The following is a 16149-nucleotide window of genomic DNA, read 5'->3' on the forward strand; positions in this document are numbered from 1 at the left end:
AGGTCGACGGGAAGACAACACAAGGGTTAAAAAGAGCAAAATCAGTAGGAAACATACCATCTGTGGCTGAGATGGAATATGTGACTTTTAAAGGTAACAGTCATTTACACACCTCAATACAAAAAGAGGTCCTACTGCTAAGATTTTCAGGAAGGTTTTTAAGACAATATGATAAATGAGTAAATATTTTTACGTTTGTACATTTGGCAAAACAAGTTAAATTTGTATTGTGTTTAGGTGAAGTAAAGATTATCTAATGCTGTAATGTATGTCCTGACAAATGTCACATATAATGCAAACATTGTGACATTCTTAGAATGTAGTCATTCAGATGACAATTATTGACTTGCTGATTAAAAAAATCCTGAAAGAGGTTCTCATCGTGTCTGGAAATTAAACAAACTGACTTCTAACTTTAAATCTCCTTTTATTTTGGGACTAAATGACCGCTACAGTAAACAGGCCCTTTCTACATTAGTGTGACAGAGCATGTTCACCAGTGAGCAGTTTCCGGTGTGCTGTTCCAGTGACTTGTCTGAGACGCTCAGGCATGTTTGGTCATTGTTAAGCTAATCATTGATTCTTACAGAGGCGTTTCCCTTTTGACTAATGGTAGCATATCAAATGAAACATTTTCTTTTTAAGCGCAAGTGTGAGAAAGAGAGACAGTAATGTTTCTGTGTTTTGACGAGAAACAACTAAACTATAAAGCTAACAGGAGCGTTGTAAACCACAAGCTCCTGAGGCTATGATGAAACTGAATCTCATCAAATACCTGAACCTGGCTGAGTGTAAAAAAGACAGAAGGACAGAAAAAGGCATTCTGTGAGTATCTCTCGTCATGCTCCACTGGCTCTGGCCAAACTTTGGTCACATGACCGATACTGGGGAATGTGAAGGGCAGAGAGGTTGCCTAGCACCTGAAGTCAAAAAGAGAAAGCAAACCTCCCTCCCCCTTCCTGAAAATAACACAGGCTCACTGTGTCCACTCAGTGGGAACGGAAACTCACTGAGGTTTCTTACCTGCGATGGCAAGTTATCTAAATCCAAATCTAAACCACAAAAGACCCATAAAGGAATGGATTCAACAAGAAGTATTCTCTCTCATTCAGAGTTACAGAATCTTAACAGGCTCTTCTGTTAGAAACTTTATCAGCAGGAACCATGTTCCAAAGTCTACAGAAGAACATCTTCCCTCCTGGAAGAGGTTTTATTTTAAGGAACTTTTTAGCTGAGATATGTCCCCAACATATCGCAGCCTGAAGTGAGCTATTGCTTTTATAAAGTCAAGTATGTAGTAAGTATCAAGTACGGCAATTAGAGCTGCAAAGACAAATCAATTAATCGATTGGCTGTCAACTATTAAATTAATCAGCAACTGCTATGTTCACATTTTACAGAACGTTATTCATATTTTTCTCATTACTTACGTATTACTTCCCCCACCCCCTATTAATCGGAATGTATGATCCCACCGGCCTGATCCGTGGATTAACCACGGGGCTGCGGAAGAGGTGTATATGTATATATACACATACAGGGCTCGACATTAACTTTTTGAGGCACTTGTCCTTTGGACAAGTACATTTACGTTTCACTTGTCCATGCAAAAAGTCACTTGTCCGGGTAAAGATTTATCATTTTATAATTTTTTGGTGTGTTTTGCGAATGCAGAATTCGAACAAAACGTTGAAAGCATCCAAATGCTAACAACATTAATAAAATTCAGTTGAAACAGTAGAAACAAACGTGTCCCAACAATAGATTTCCAATTCAACAAGAAAAAAGGATCTCCAGACTCATAATACAGAGTAATACGTTTCACACCGGTGTGCAGTGTATCACCAGAGGTAGTGGTGACTTGAACTTATATCTAAAATAATTTTGTAGAGATAACAATGGATTTTGCCACTAAATGTTGGTGTTAACGTTTTTTTTTCTTCTAAAATTTCACTTTCTACCAGGCAGAGGCTGATTTACCAAGTGATCCTTTAAAAGGTGTAGCTACTTTACAGTTGATTATTACCTGATATTTAATCCGGCAAGTTGCGGAGCTGAGGTTTAACAATAACTGACAAACGACCAGTGGAGTAGTAACGCTACGAGGCAGAGAGCCAGCCGCTAAATGAGTCAAATTAACTTCATGCTTCATCCACACAAAGCACACTGCTATCACCACCAGTGACATCTGTATTCGGCTCGTTTTCTGTGAACTATGTGGCGACGGCGTAACGTTAAGACGGAGTTAGCAAGAGATAGATAGAGATATATATATATATAGAGATATATATATATATATATATATATATATATATATATATATATATATATATATATATTATTATAGGCTATGCCTTGGGTGAAAAAGACTTCCGCAAAGAATACACTGGTGTATCCTCGATTATAGCTCCTCCGGCGAGGCTCCTCGTCCTGATCCTCTCTCCTCGAGAAGCATTTTAATGACTGGGACGTTCTTCAAGACGGTGCGCTGTGATCAATTTCCGGGTCACAAGCCAGAGGATCAAGGAGCTGAGGAGGAACAAAATCGGGAATTGGGAAAGGGTCCTAGATAGCATGGATGTAAACAACTCTGGGTGTAAAATACTTTAAAAAAAACTCTCTTTGCAAGTGTTTTATGAGAAAAGAAATGCACACAACACTTTTGCAAGACCACAGACAGGATAATCAGATTTGCAGTTTGTGTTTTTCTTATACAGACTAGTATTTTTCTTTGACATACTTTAAGACATAACAATATCATGTAAGTATGATCTCAAACATGTACAACTATTTCTGTTCAAGAAGTAGTTCAGGGCTGAGCAGCTGAACGGGATCAAGATGCAAGACCTCTCTGAGGTGATCATAAATAATACGGTGCCTAGTCGTTACCAAAATGTAATGTTAAGGAAGTTAAGGGAGGACGGTGTACAGAAAGGTACACAATGTGTGACCCGCAGGATTACTTGGGTCAGGTTGTACTGGCAAAATTGCTTTATGCGTGTATGCGTGCATGCATAGTTTGGTGGAACATCTGCCTATTAGCTCATTGGCGAGGCACATAAGAGCAAATGTACTGCTGATTAAGTTCCCAGTCACATGAAAAAAACAGATTCCTCCCTTACATTCCAGCCGAGTGCCTTCCAGCTAAGCAGAGATCAGAAACACTCCCTCTCATCACTTTTCAGTTTTCCGGTAGAATTCAATGAGGTTAAAGCTAGTTTGGGGTGACAGCAGCCATGAGAGAGTGAACATATAAGGTCACTGGTTCAGATTCAAAGCAAAACCCCTACGACACATTAAGGTAAAATGTGGGTGGAAGAGTAAAGTGTGCAACACCCTCAACTCAAAGAGCAGATACTGGCCAAGAAGAGTTGAGCAAGGCACTTAAAAATGAAATGGATGTTGGGACTATAACACAAAGTCAAACATAGTGCAATTCTTATTCTAGTCTTCCTCATTTCCAGTAGTATTGCAACAAAAGAGAGGAGCGGGGGACTAGCACAGTATGGCACTATACAGTAAGAGTGTTTAGACCAAAGAAACAATCAGTGAAAAATATTCTGCTGCCCTCAAGTGGTCAAACTATAAATCTATGAGAAGATTCTACAGTTAGAGCAGTGCAATGGAAGAAAATACTACATTGGCTGTTAAAGGTTGATACACCGTTATATGCCATACAACTGATATGATTTTCTTTTCAAGAAAGACTTGAAAAAAAGAAATGAACATGCTCTTGATAATCTTACATGAAAATGTGTTTGTTTGCCTTGGACAGAGAACATCTTTTCTTCCTGCATCTAAACCCATTTTGAATTGAAAGTTCGAAATTAGTGTGATTTTGGCCATTTCCACATGTCGTACTTTAATGAACTCCTCCTAGAGATTTCATCCGATCAACTTCAAATTTGTCGTTTTTGAAATTTCCCACAATCAACAAGGGTCCAGCTCTACTTGATGTCAGCATTTTTTATATCCTTTCCTATGCACCTGTGTTATGTGTATATGATAATGAGATGGGAGTATGATTGGACTAAACTGCAACTAATAATATAAACAAAAGATAATTTCTGCCTGTCAGAGACTGAAGCGTTAGAGTGGTTTTTGGTTCGTCCACAAAATCCCATCGATGTTTTCCAGGTTTAAAGCAAAAAGACATAATGAAACATGTAAACAGTACTACTACTACTACTACTACTACAGCACTACTATAGGAAAGGACAAATGACAAAGCGCTGTCCAGCCCACGTGGACTCAAAACATTTACAATTACGTACAGGACATTTTTTTAAAGGACCAGCTTCTGGGATTTGTGTGTATAACTAAACTGTGAGCCGCAAACTGCACAGTATGTCCATTACATAATGAAGTCTTTATTGCACATTAATCTTACAGCTTTAAGGTATAAAAATACACAAATCCTAAATGGATTAAGAATGCCTACTGTAGATTACAGATAGAACTTTGTCACTGGTTGTGTAAAACTTTGGTAAAAAACCAATCAAATCATTCACAGGCGCCATAAGCCCCCGAAGCAATAATCAGAGTAAGACGATAACTTTTCTAATCATGTCAACAAACACTTAAAAGGGTTTGCAATGACTGTGGAGAGAGAATAATTCCTGTTCTTTCCGTTTTTGTGTACACAGGAGAGAAATAAGGGCCTGTGTGATGATATAAATGCATACTGAGATGAATAATATTTCTCTAACAGCATCGGCAAAAAAAATAAAAATCAAGTGTGTGCCAAAAAAACGATTCATTTCAAAATATTTCACCTAGGACTAAAGGAGAATACATTTGCTTCCTGCTTCTAAGTGAATACTTGAAATGTGAAAGATTTCAGATGGATCATTAGAGGATAGGGATGCACCGAATATTCGGCCACCGAAAACTTTCGGCCGAAAATGGCCCAAAAGGGCATTTTCGGTTTTCGGCCGAAATACTTTTAAAATGTTGGGATGACGGAAACAGAAACCGCGACTTGCACGTGTGTCAGTACCCGCTCTTAGAGTCTGTCAGCACACGTTTCAGTGAGATCTATTCGGATCCTCTGCACTTCATCGCGACTGTACTTGATCCGCGTTATAAAGACCATTACTTGGATGCAGAAATAAAGCAGGGCGCACGAGAAATGATCCAGGCCGCGATGGATGCGGAGAACCCGCGTGGAGACGGAGCGCGCACCGAGCAGCGCCCAGCGCAGGAGATCAGAGCGCAGAAAATAAGACTCGTCTCTCTGCACCAAATGAGGGGCATGCACCCTCGTTGTCTGATATCTTCAGTGAAATACTGCAAGAAAGTGCCTCAAAAAATAAAAAATAAAAATAAATAATTATAATAATTATAATAATAATAATAACAACAACAAGTAAGCTATTCTGTTCTTAGGCTACTATATACTGTATGTGACTATCAGATTGTAGCCATATTTCTGCTAGATATTTTAATTAAATTAAACTTTAATATTAATTTATACAATTGCAATGCCTTGATTTTAGTAAAGTTAGTACACAGTCATAGCCATAAATGCAATGGTACTAATAACTGGCATAATTTCTTTCGGTGTTTCGGCCAAGAATTTTCATTTCGGTGCATCCCTATTAGAGGATAAACATTCATATCTCACCGACAATAGGTTTCTGTATGTTACTGTAACATAATGTGACTGCAGCCCGCTGTTTCCCCGCGCGTTGTGTCCGTGCAATTAACCCTCAAACTGCCTCACAGTTTTCTGCTGCTTTAAAAAACTCAGTGCTTTATAATCCTGGTGATTTTCTTAATGTGGAGGAACTTCGCCAACATCTTCAACTCTACTTGTACAGAGATACTGGACTCTGTTGCCCCATTGAGGGAGGAACGCACAAAAACTCTTAAAGAACCTTGGCTGAATGACAACACCCGCTCTCTCAGACGGGCCTGCAGAACAGCTGAGAGAAAGTGGAAGAAGGACAAACTTCAAGTGTCATTTCAAATTTTAAAAGACTTATTACACAAATACCAGGGAGCAGTTAAATCTGCTAAAACTTATTTTTATCTCACCTGGTTGCTAGTAACATCCAGAGGCCTCAAGTTCTTTTAAAGTGTTTAACTCACTTATTAACCCTTGTGAAACTGACTGTGCTGTGCCATCCACATTGTTGTGTGAAAACTTCCTGAAACACTTCATAGATAAAATTGCCCGGCCTGAGCTTTTCATCCCCTGCTTTTACCAGTGACCCCTCTGTTACCTCTTTATGCCCAGCTGTCTTCCAGCAGTTTGAGCCAGTTTCACTCCACCTTCTCTCTGACATAGTCAAGCAGCTTCGCTCGGCTAATTGCCTGCAGGATAGTATCCCTCCGCGCTTACTTAAAGATGTTTTTAACACTGTTGGGCCCAGTATTTTATCCTTGGTTAACTCATCTCTTAGCTCAGGGTGTGTTCCAGCTGCTTTTAAACATGCTGTTGTGCAACCACTTTTAAAAAAGAAAAATTTGGATCCGTTAGTTTTGTCTAATTTTAGACCTATTTCAAAACTACCGTTTTTATCTAAAGTGTTGGAGAAGGTTGTTTTTAATCAACTTCAATCATTTTAGAGATGATTTTAGTATTCATGAAAAGTTCCAGTCTGGTTTCAAGCCTCGTCACAGTACTGAAACTGCCCTCCTAAGAGTCTACAACGACCTTCTCTTAGCGGTCGACTCAGGAAACTCCGCTGTTTTAGTGCTTTTAGACTTGACTGCGGTCTTTGACACTGTTAACCACTCTATTCTTTTATCCCGACTCAAACAAAGTGTTGGCATTACGGGCATTGCCTTAAAATGGTTTGAATCCTACTTGACAGATAGGAGTTTTTCAGTCCACATTGGTAACTGCTCTTCATCTGCTGCCCCTCTTTCCTGTGGGGTCCCCCAAGGTTCCATTTTGGGACCCATGCTATTTTCTTTGTACATGCTGCCCTTAGGGTCCATTTTGAAAAAACACAACATTTCTTTCCATTGTTTTGCACATGATGTACAAATCTATTTGCCTGTAAACAAACAATGAGAAGGACACTATCCAGCCGTTGTTAAACTGCTTGAGTGATCTCAAAATATGGTTGGATCAGAATTTTCTCTGTCTTAATGACAATAAGAGACCCGAGTTGTTGTGTTTGGTCGTGCTGAACATTTCAGTGCCTGTGTAGATGCTCTTGGTACTTTTGGTTCCAAAGTCTTCATCCTTTTACCAGAAATCTGGGAGTGATTTTTGACAGTGCTTTTAAATTTGACAAACAGATTAGTTCTGTTGTTAAAACTAGCTTCTTCCAGCTGAGACTTTTGGCTAAGGTCAAGCCTTACCTGCAACGCAAAGACTTTGAGAGAGTCATACATGCATTTATTACGTCCCGTTTGGACTACTGTAACTCACTGTATGTTGGATTGGATCAGTCATCCCTTTGTCGGTTACAGTTAGTCCAGAACGGCAGCTCGTTTTAACCGGACTAAAACATGACCATATTACACCGGTTTTGGCCACGCTCCACTGGCTTCCTGTTTGTTCAGGATTAATTTAAAATTGTATTAATTGTTTTAAGATCTTAAATGGGTTCTCGCCTTACTTATCAGAGCTCTTACATGTCCACACGCCTGACAGACACTGAGGTCGTCAATCAGATCTCCTCGATGTCCAATCCATAAAACCAAAGGTGACCGAGCCTTAGTGGCTGCCCCAAACCTCTGGAATAGTTTACCCATTCATGTAAGAACACCTCGGACCATTGAACGTCCAGTCCTTGCTTAAGACCCATTACTACGCATTGGCTTTTAATTCAAGTTGAGCTTTGATATCTTGACGTTATTGACATTATTCTTTTTCTACTGTTGTATATTGTGCCTTGTTTGTGTTTATTGTTTCGTTGCTTTTGGAGCATGTTAAGCACTTTGGTCAACTGAGGTTGTTTTTAAACGTGCTATATAAATAAAATTGAACTGAACTGAACTGAACTGATGTTTTATGAAGAGTTAGACTTGATGTAATGAGATGTGTTGTGGTGTAACATTCAGTAATGTAACATCGTGTGCCAAGGCAAAGAAGGACCATGCATGATAGCAATTTAAAAAAAATACAGCATCTTCGTGACAAATATCAGTATGTATTTGATGGACAATAACGTGAAGAACACCGCCAAGTAGGGGTGGAACAGTACACAGAAGTCACGGGTCGGTTCATACCTCGGTTCAGACATCAAGGTTCGGTACGAGTTCGGTACAATGGAGGGAAAAGCAGAACAAAAATGCAGAAGGCAATTTGTTTTTATCAATTATGTCTCAGGCTAGTGTCATACAGTCTCTGCTTCAGTCCCTGCTCAGGCAACAGCATCTCTGTTCTCTGCAAAGACAAACTAAATTACCTGATTAATGCAACGTTATCACTACGTCTCCCAGGCATTTTTCACCGCAGAAAGCTGCTCCCTGCCTGGCTAAAGCTAATATAGTATTATGTAGTATATATTGCCCAGGGTCAGGCCAGCTTAGTGGCGTCTTTCTCCCGTCGCGTCCCGCTGTCTCTCGTACCTACACTGGCCCCTGCACCCTCTCCCCTTCTACCTGCCCGTGCAGTAATGCTGCACATGAGGAGAGAGCAGAGAGCGGAGGGGTGCTTTTTTGAAAAAAAGTCGCTATGGGGGTCTGAAAAGTCGCTAAATCTAGCGACAAAGTCGCTAAGTTGGTAACACTAGTGCTGCTATCTCTGACTCACTAAAACTGCATGTATAGGTGGAGCTGGGCTACATACGGCGCACCAATCAGCGCTTCAGAGATAAGGCGGGGCTACAGATTAGGTGTCCCTGAAGAACCCGCGTATCTAACAGTAGTTCTGCATTACATTAGTTAATTTGCACGCAAGTTTTATTTATTTTTATACCGTGTAATCTCCGTGTAAATTCATGCACCGAACCGTGACGCCCGTACCATTTCGTTGCCGTTTCTACCGCCAAGTCGCACCAAATAAGCCAACAACAGTAAACTGCAGGGTTAGATTACTTAGCCTATAGGTGCTTAAATAATCCCTTAAATATTTGCTACCAACGGTGCATGTCGCCCCATCCCCAAATGTGTCCCAGTATTTGTCGAGCATGTAAGAGAGTCATGGTTAAAATAGTCAGGACTTTGGAAGGGCAAAAAGTCTGAACAAGAATAGACCTGACGTTAGGTACATTCTCATAATGTTATTTATGAGATACTTACATAGTAGAAAGAACTTTTTAAACCACATTTATTCTACATTTCTACTTTGTGATATTAGAAATGTTTTATAAGCTATTGGCAAGTATAACTTTGGACTAGGACATTATATTCATACCTTTTAATGAGGCAATTTCTCTTTGTCCTGTATATTAGGACTTTATTTCATCTTCCTTGCTTTGGCATCCCATAAAACAACCCCCCTTAGAGTGCAGAAATATGAAAACGAGAAATATAAAGCTGCTTGAGGAGCACAAAAACGTCATCATCTGCTCTTGTCATTCTTTTTTTTTTTTATCACTACCATCTCTATGCCACTGTGAGATGGATACAAATTCTTAATGGCATGGTGCGCGTTTGTGTATATCTGGCCTGCTTTGTGTAACATGACTTGTATTGTTTGCTTTTGCCTTCATTTACGACTGTTTGACTGCGTTTATTTACTGTTCAAACAGGAGGAATGTAAATCCGGTTAAAACTACATAACACACATTATCCCCCAGCTCTATGTTATCACAAGGTAGAATTGCTGTACTTCAGGTCAGTTAACACTACAAACACACAAAACACAGATACAGGCTCATGTATCGGTGTGTGGACACACAAACAACAGAGCTCTTTCATAATCTGTGCATCGTCCTCCATGGTTGACAGATTTATGTTTGGTTGATTCTACCTGGATCTTAAATGAACTGTGGCCTCTCGCCGCAGTGATGGGGACAGCACACTTTCTTTCATTGAAATAACATCTCTTGGTGTAGACCAATCTGTTGCCTGGATTATTTTTTTTTCTTTTCAAAATAAATTAGAACTGTCCTCACCTAAAAAAAAAAAAAAACAGTTATACCACCACTGCAAAACCTCGTAGGGAAGAGGTCAGGGAGGATGGTTGGGCACAAAAAGTGTCCGACTTTAACACCAGAGATTACAATTTGCATCACGTCTCTTAACAACTGTAAACAGTGCTTTCTTCGGTGCAATCTTTCCCTGAACTCAACAAAGTAGTTTCAGTTCTCTAAACATAACTGATGCTTAAAGCTATAGTGCGTAGTTTCTGTCGCCACCATGAGGAATTCTAGGTGATGACAACAACACTGTCGGCGAGTCCACATGATACAGCCTTCAGTGATCGGCACGCCCCTCCCTCCATGCAGTTGAGAGTCGCCAAGGAGGACACGGAGGATTAAAAAAACATGATGAACTCTTCAGAGGAGATAATTATCTTCACTCGAGTTTCTGCGCGGGAAAGTCACCAGACACCACAATCTTCTGAACAAAGCCATACTGAGAAATCCAGAGAGAGCTGTGTGGAGCTGATAGTCTTAATTAGCTTTGTAGCAACTCATTTGGCAATGGCTTGAATGTAACGGACGTTCATTAATATCAAAAAGTTACACACTAAAGTTTTAACAAACAGCAGATCAGATTTTCTTTAACAGTCAATAATAGTTGATTTTTTAGAATATCAGAATTTAATTCAGTCTAATTAGGGCAATGCCAGGATTTAAATGCGTCAAAGTCAGGACTGCAGAGTTGTGTGTGTGTTTGTGTGTGTATGCAGGCGCAGGTGGGAGCATTGAATTTAGTTATAGGGGAAGAGGAGGATGCCAAAGGGAAGTGACAAAATATTCAGAGCCCTGACACAAACTGAAATGCCATATAATGCTGCAGCACAGAGCCTTCATCCGTTCTGTGCTCAACACATGTTCCCCTGCAGGAGTTTCATTTCATGAGAACAGGTCAATGTACTACGCACTACATCTGTCTGTGTGGCTACAAGCTGTAGCAACAACTGAAATGTTCAAACATAGGAGCCCCTTCTTGCCACCAACGTCTCATCCTGTTGCTACAGGTTTAGTTTATTCTACCCACCTGTAATCCTCTTATGTTCACAAGGCACGTCTCTGTAACTCTGTCACGCCCTGCAAGCAAAACCTATTGCAGCCGTCTTTAATTATCATGCCTCATTAATCACTTTCAAGTCAGTATCTTTCCCTATTTTTAACAGCACTGTGTGATTTTACAATAGGGTTGGAGCGTATGTATGTTTTTTAAATATTAAAAAGTAGCTTGAAGGTTACAAGTGATATAGTTTGATTAGTGAAGAACAGAGAAAGAACGATTTGTATATCAACTATGACCTTTACTTAAAATAGCTATATGGTGTTTTCAAATACAGATGAACCAATTTATTTGTCAGTGCATTTCTCTCTCTAGCTGCATTAAACAACATTTACACATCCAGCAGACACAGGGCAAGCTGTGAACATCAGGGGAGCAGAGACATACCAGTAGCCTATAGGCCTACATGGAATATATGGATGAGAATACAGCCTAATAAATAAATTGCTTGGGTGATTTATTTTCAGATCATATTTCTCTAATGGCTAGTGGCCAATAAGTCATCAGGGAAAGAATTAATTATTTGAAGAAGGTGTAGAGGGACTATGGGTTTGATCTCAAGGTGGTGAAGTACTTGACACGTGTATTGTATTGAAGATTGAGTATATATGTAGGAAAATGGTTTCCATATAGACCCAGTGTGATGTTCCTAGGGGAAGTGCTCACCATTAATCATTTTGTTTTGAATGGGAAGAATACACGACTTTTGTGATCCCCTCTAATGAGGATTAATGGTCTCTGGTTGTGTACAGTATGAGCGATGCCTAACGACAGAAAACCCTATAGGCTAGGTCATACTCATTTGTGACAAAAAGAAACACATTCTTGGTGCAAAACACCATCTGCCCTGAGGGAAGGGTCTACACAAACAAACACACTCAATGAATAGGCCTATTTCTTTTTCACTCATTCCTTCCATTTATTTTAAATTGGCAGGAGAGCTGCTCTACCGCTGTTGAAACATACAGATGATATCCATCTCTTAACGGGCACCCTCTCATCCAAACAAAGTAACTTCTCTTTGCCAGTGGCGTTTTAATTGGAAAGAAACTAAAGTTGGGCTACTTTGTACTAGGGCTGTGCAATTAATTGGAATTTAATCGTGATTATGATTTTGGCTCCCAATGATCACAAAAACAGAATAATCGAGAAAAACAATTATTTAGCTCATTACGTTTCGCAAGTGAACTCTTACTTTCTCTTGCGTTCTGAATGAAAAAATAAAGTTTAAAGTAGGAAAAGTATTAAGGCATATTTCACAATTGTATGCATTTTTTACTGTTGATTTATGTAACTTTTTCCACAGTTTTTTTAAGTTCAATTATTTCAACATCTTTCCAGAAGTCAACGAGTAATCGTGTTCAATTATCGTGATTTCAATATTGAACAAAATAATCGTGATTATATTTGTTTTCCATAATCGAGCAGCCCTACTTTGTACAGATGCAAAAACCAGAAAATTACACAACTCGAAATAAAGCGCTATGTCACATTTCCTACATGGTTTAACACAGGTGAGGTGATAATCTTGTTGATAATTATTGTAGTTTTTGTAAGACAGAACATCTTTTTTTGTTCTTGTTCATTCTGTATTACATTCTGGAAAAGTTTAGAAAATGTTATGGTATCTAAAACAACACTTACACTTGAAGGGAAACATATTATTACCTATTTCGAATGTAAAAATAGAAATGTATGTAATATTGTAAATCTCTATTTCATTAGGGAAGTTCCATATTCACAAATCAAAATTTTCCAAATCAAGACCATGTTTTAAATTGTTCAAAATTTAAATTGACTTTGAGTCTCTTGAATTGGCATCTGTCGGTACCATAGACAGTATATAATGGACCAACAGACCCCGTTGGACGGAGACCAGTGAAGGATATTAGAAGCACTTTTCCGGTGATGGCCAGCTTTACTGCGCAGCCTCCAACTGAGAGAATGTGACGTGAGCAACGTGTCTGAAAGTGTGAAGTCTTCTGGTAGCTGCGCCAAGAGAAATCTCAATCATTCCCAATCTTACAGAGACGGAGAGTGTACGTATATGTAAGGAGATAACATGGGCACATGCTAATTATTGCTAACGAAAATGCTAGTTAACATTAGTAATTAATCCTAAACAGCTCATGTAAGCCAAACTGCCTGCAAGCTTATCCTGTACTATACGGTAATTCCTCTACTATGTGACACAATCGTTAGCCTATTTTTACAAAAACGTCTGCTACGGAGCCATAACGTGAGGTACAAGGTAATGGAGCCTTTTATACATTGTCGTGTTTCTTTAGAAATAAACAACGGACAAATAGAGTCTTTAAACGCTTCAGATGTAAAGTTATTCGCAGTCAAGTGACGTAAAAAAATGGCGGTCAGCGGAATGCTAACAGGAGGTGATGGCCAGGTAGCAACAAAATGGCGCCATAGATGGCTCGAGTTCTGAAGCGAAGCTTACCCCCTTGGTCGGTACACGATCCGTTCTGCCTGCACGATCCATTCTGCACATGCGCGACACATGCGCGATCCGTTCTGCACATGCGCAAAATGTTCGCGCATGCGCTGTTGTACGAGGATTCACGACCCTGTCACTACCCAAAATGAGTAGAGTGCAGATGCTAATGGCGTTTTTAGCTAACGTTAGCAGTCAAACAATCATAGAGAGCTAAAACGTTTTTGAAATGACTGCTAGCTACAAGTTAGCAATCAAACACAACATCGGCTGTCACTTTAATGGCGTTTTGAGCTAACGTTAGCAACCAAACAATCATAGATAGCTAAAACGTTTTAGAAATGATTTCCATCTTCTGTTATTGTATGTAAAGAGAAAAGTTTATTATTTTACAGATTTCACAAATTTCAGTAAGACACGTTATGCCGTAAACAGTTTAAATCTGACCATGCGCAACTCACATTTGCACTCGACCAAAGCCGGTCTGACTCGGCTAACATCGGGTATGACACGTTATGCCGTAAACCGTTTAAATCTGAGCATGCGCAACTCAAAGCTGCACTCTACTCATTTTGGGTAGTGACACCCTGCACGATCTGTTCCACGCTTCCGGTTGACAGCCAAGCTAACGTTAGTTTAGCTAACTGAGACAGCATGTAATAACTTAAAAGACCCTCAAAATAAAACTTGAAAATAAACGTTAACATATATAACAGCTGTTACGTCAGTTCTACTTTACTTGTGCTCATTTAAAATACAATCACTTAATATTTGTCTTTATTGTTATTACTGTAAAGTCTTAATTTAGCTGTAGCCTGCTTCTCCCATTAAGTTTGACTTAACGTTATTTTAGACTGAATCTAGCTGTCAGCCGGCTGTCAGCTAGCGGTTAGCCGAATTAGCTGTTAGCTAAACTAACGTTAGCTTCCCGGTGGAGGCTAGCCAGAGGCTAGCGTGGAACAGATCGTGCAGGTCGTATCCTCGGTAAAACAGTATTATCTTGCGCATGTGCAGAACGGATCGTGTTATCAAATAAAAAAGCTAATGTAACAACTGATGTATATTCAAAACTATTTAATTAAGGACATCTATCATTAAAGAAGAACGTCACCTCTTTATTTTTCTTTTTATTTGTTTGTGTTTAATTTATCTCTTTCATACTTGTTTTCATATTATATTATTTGCATTTATCTAGTCTTATGTTTACGATTTGTGATAATTTGTTTGTTAACTAAATTCTGTAAAAGAAATTAAAAAATTTAAAAATAAAAATAAAAAATAAAAAGGTGAGGTGATAATCCGAGTGAGCACGTAGGCCTACCTGTTCTCCTCAGTTTGCTGCTCAATTCCCCGTTCGTGGTTTGTATGCGCTGTCCCTTTGGGTAGCTAGCTAGCTAGCTATGTTGGCCCAATTCTACCACGTGGTCCTGCTGCTTTCGTGTTTGGTAATCCTCTCAGTAAAAAGCGTAAGATTCTGAAAGCCTGTTCTTGACCAGGTGTCATCTCCTTCCAAATAAAACACACGGCAAGCAAAAAAAAAGAAAAGAAAAGAAAAAAAAAGCCTTCTTTGACAAGCTAACGTTAGCAGGTAGCCATTTTGTCCTGACCACTCCACGTTAAATCTGCTCATTTCCATCAGAGGTTTGGATGACAACAATAACCCGCGGCTGGTCAGCGGGCACCGAGGTGTTTAATCACAGAGCTGTTTCTTTAAAAGACAGACTTTCAAACGTGTGCTGTAAAAGAGAATCCACGTCGTTCATGGTGCCTGACTGCCAGCTAGGCTACGTGCCAATATGGCAACAGTAGAGTAGGCCTACTTGGCAAACAGCCAATCAAATTGCAGCGGGGCAATGGACAGTCCACGTCCCACATTCGGGGTACATTGCTCTTGAGCCAGTCGCAGTTAAAACACAATTTTAAAACTATTATATCCAGCAACTGATCTTAAACTGTATATTAATAAAATGATAAATAACAGCAGCAACCGATGACCTTTTTTAATGTCATGCACATTAATCCAGAATCCTGGTAATTTTCTAAATTAAAATGACATCTGTAAAAAATAAAATAACTAAAATTAACTAACAATGAATAAAATAAACATTGACAAAACTATGTATAGTTTAAAATACTTGAGGATGATGGACACTTTTGTCACAACTATATGGAAATTGAAGTTATTCTTTGCTGGTCAAAATTGGCTAGGCCACATTAAAGTTGCACTTCTTGCATTGAGCTCAATGCATCAGAGAAGCAACTCTCAGGACAAAAATAGTAAACGGTCAATCATAGTGTCTGAAGGTCACGACTAAGGAGAGACACCAAAAATGCAGTTAATTTTAGTGATTTATTTACAAAAACATGAATTAAATCACAAAAGAGATGAGATGTGGATGGCAGTGGCCTTAAAGTCAGTGAGTTGAGTGCGAAGTATGGTGTGAGGCTAGCCTGGGAAAACCCTGATGAACTTCTGGCAAATTTGAGATTTGCTCTGCAAGTCCGTCTGGCCAAGAGCCCATTCAAGCCCATTTCCAATTTTTCCAAATCGAGGCACCAATCACAACCGTTTATGTGGGTTTTACACGATGATAGCGCAG

General features: G+C 39.3%; 2 protein-coding genes across 2 annotated transcripts in view; both read right to left on the reverse strand.

Moving 5' to 3' along the window:
- cldnj (claudin j) overlaps positions 1-14979 on the reverse strand; it is a 75707-nt gene extending 60728 nt beyond the window's left edge. Inside the window, exon 1 of the mRNA XM_039792380.1 lies at positions 14871-14979. The gene's annotated coding sequence lies outside the window, so the exon portion shown is untranslated. The remainder of the gene's footprint in view (positions 1-14870) is intronic.
- Positions 1-14979, reverse strand: part of LOC120553718 (claudin-4-like) — a 51743-nt gene extending 36764 nt beyond the window's left edge. The window contains exon 1 of the mRNA XM_039792421.1: positions 14871-14979. The gene's annotated coding sequence lies outside the window, so the exon portion shown is untranslated. The remainder of the gene's footprint in view (positions 1-14870) is intronic.
- Positions 14980-16149: the final 1170 nt, after the last annotated feature.

Source organism: Perca fluviatilis, chromosome 2 (genome assembly GCF_010015445.1).
Source record: "Perca fluviatilis chromosome 2, GENO_Pfluv_1.0, whole genome shotgun sequence".
NCBI classification, from domain to species: domain Eukaryota; kingdom Metazoa; phylum Chordata; class Actinopteri; order Perciformes; family Percidae; genus Perca; species Perca fluviatilis.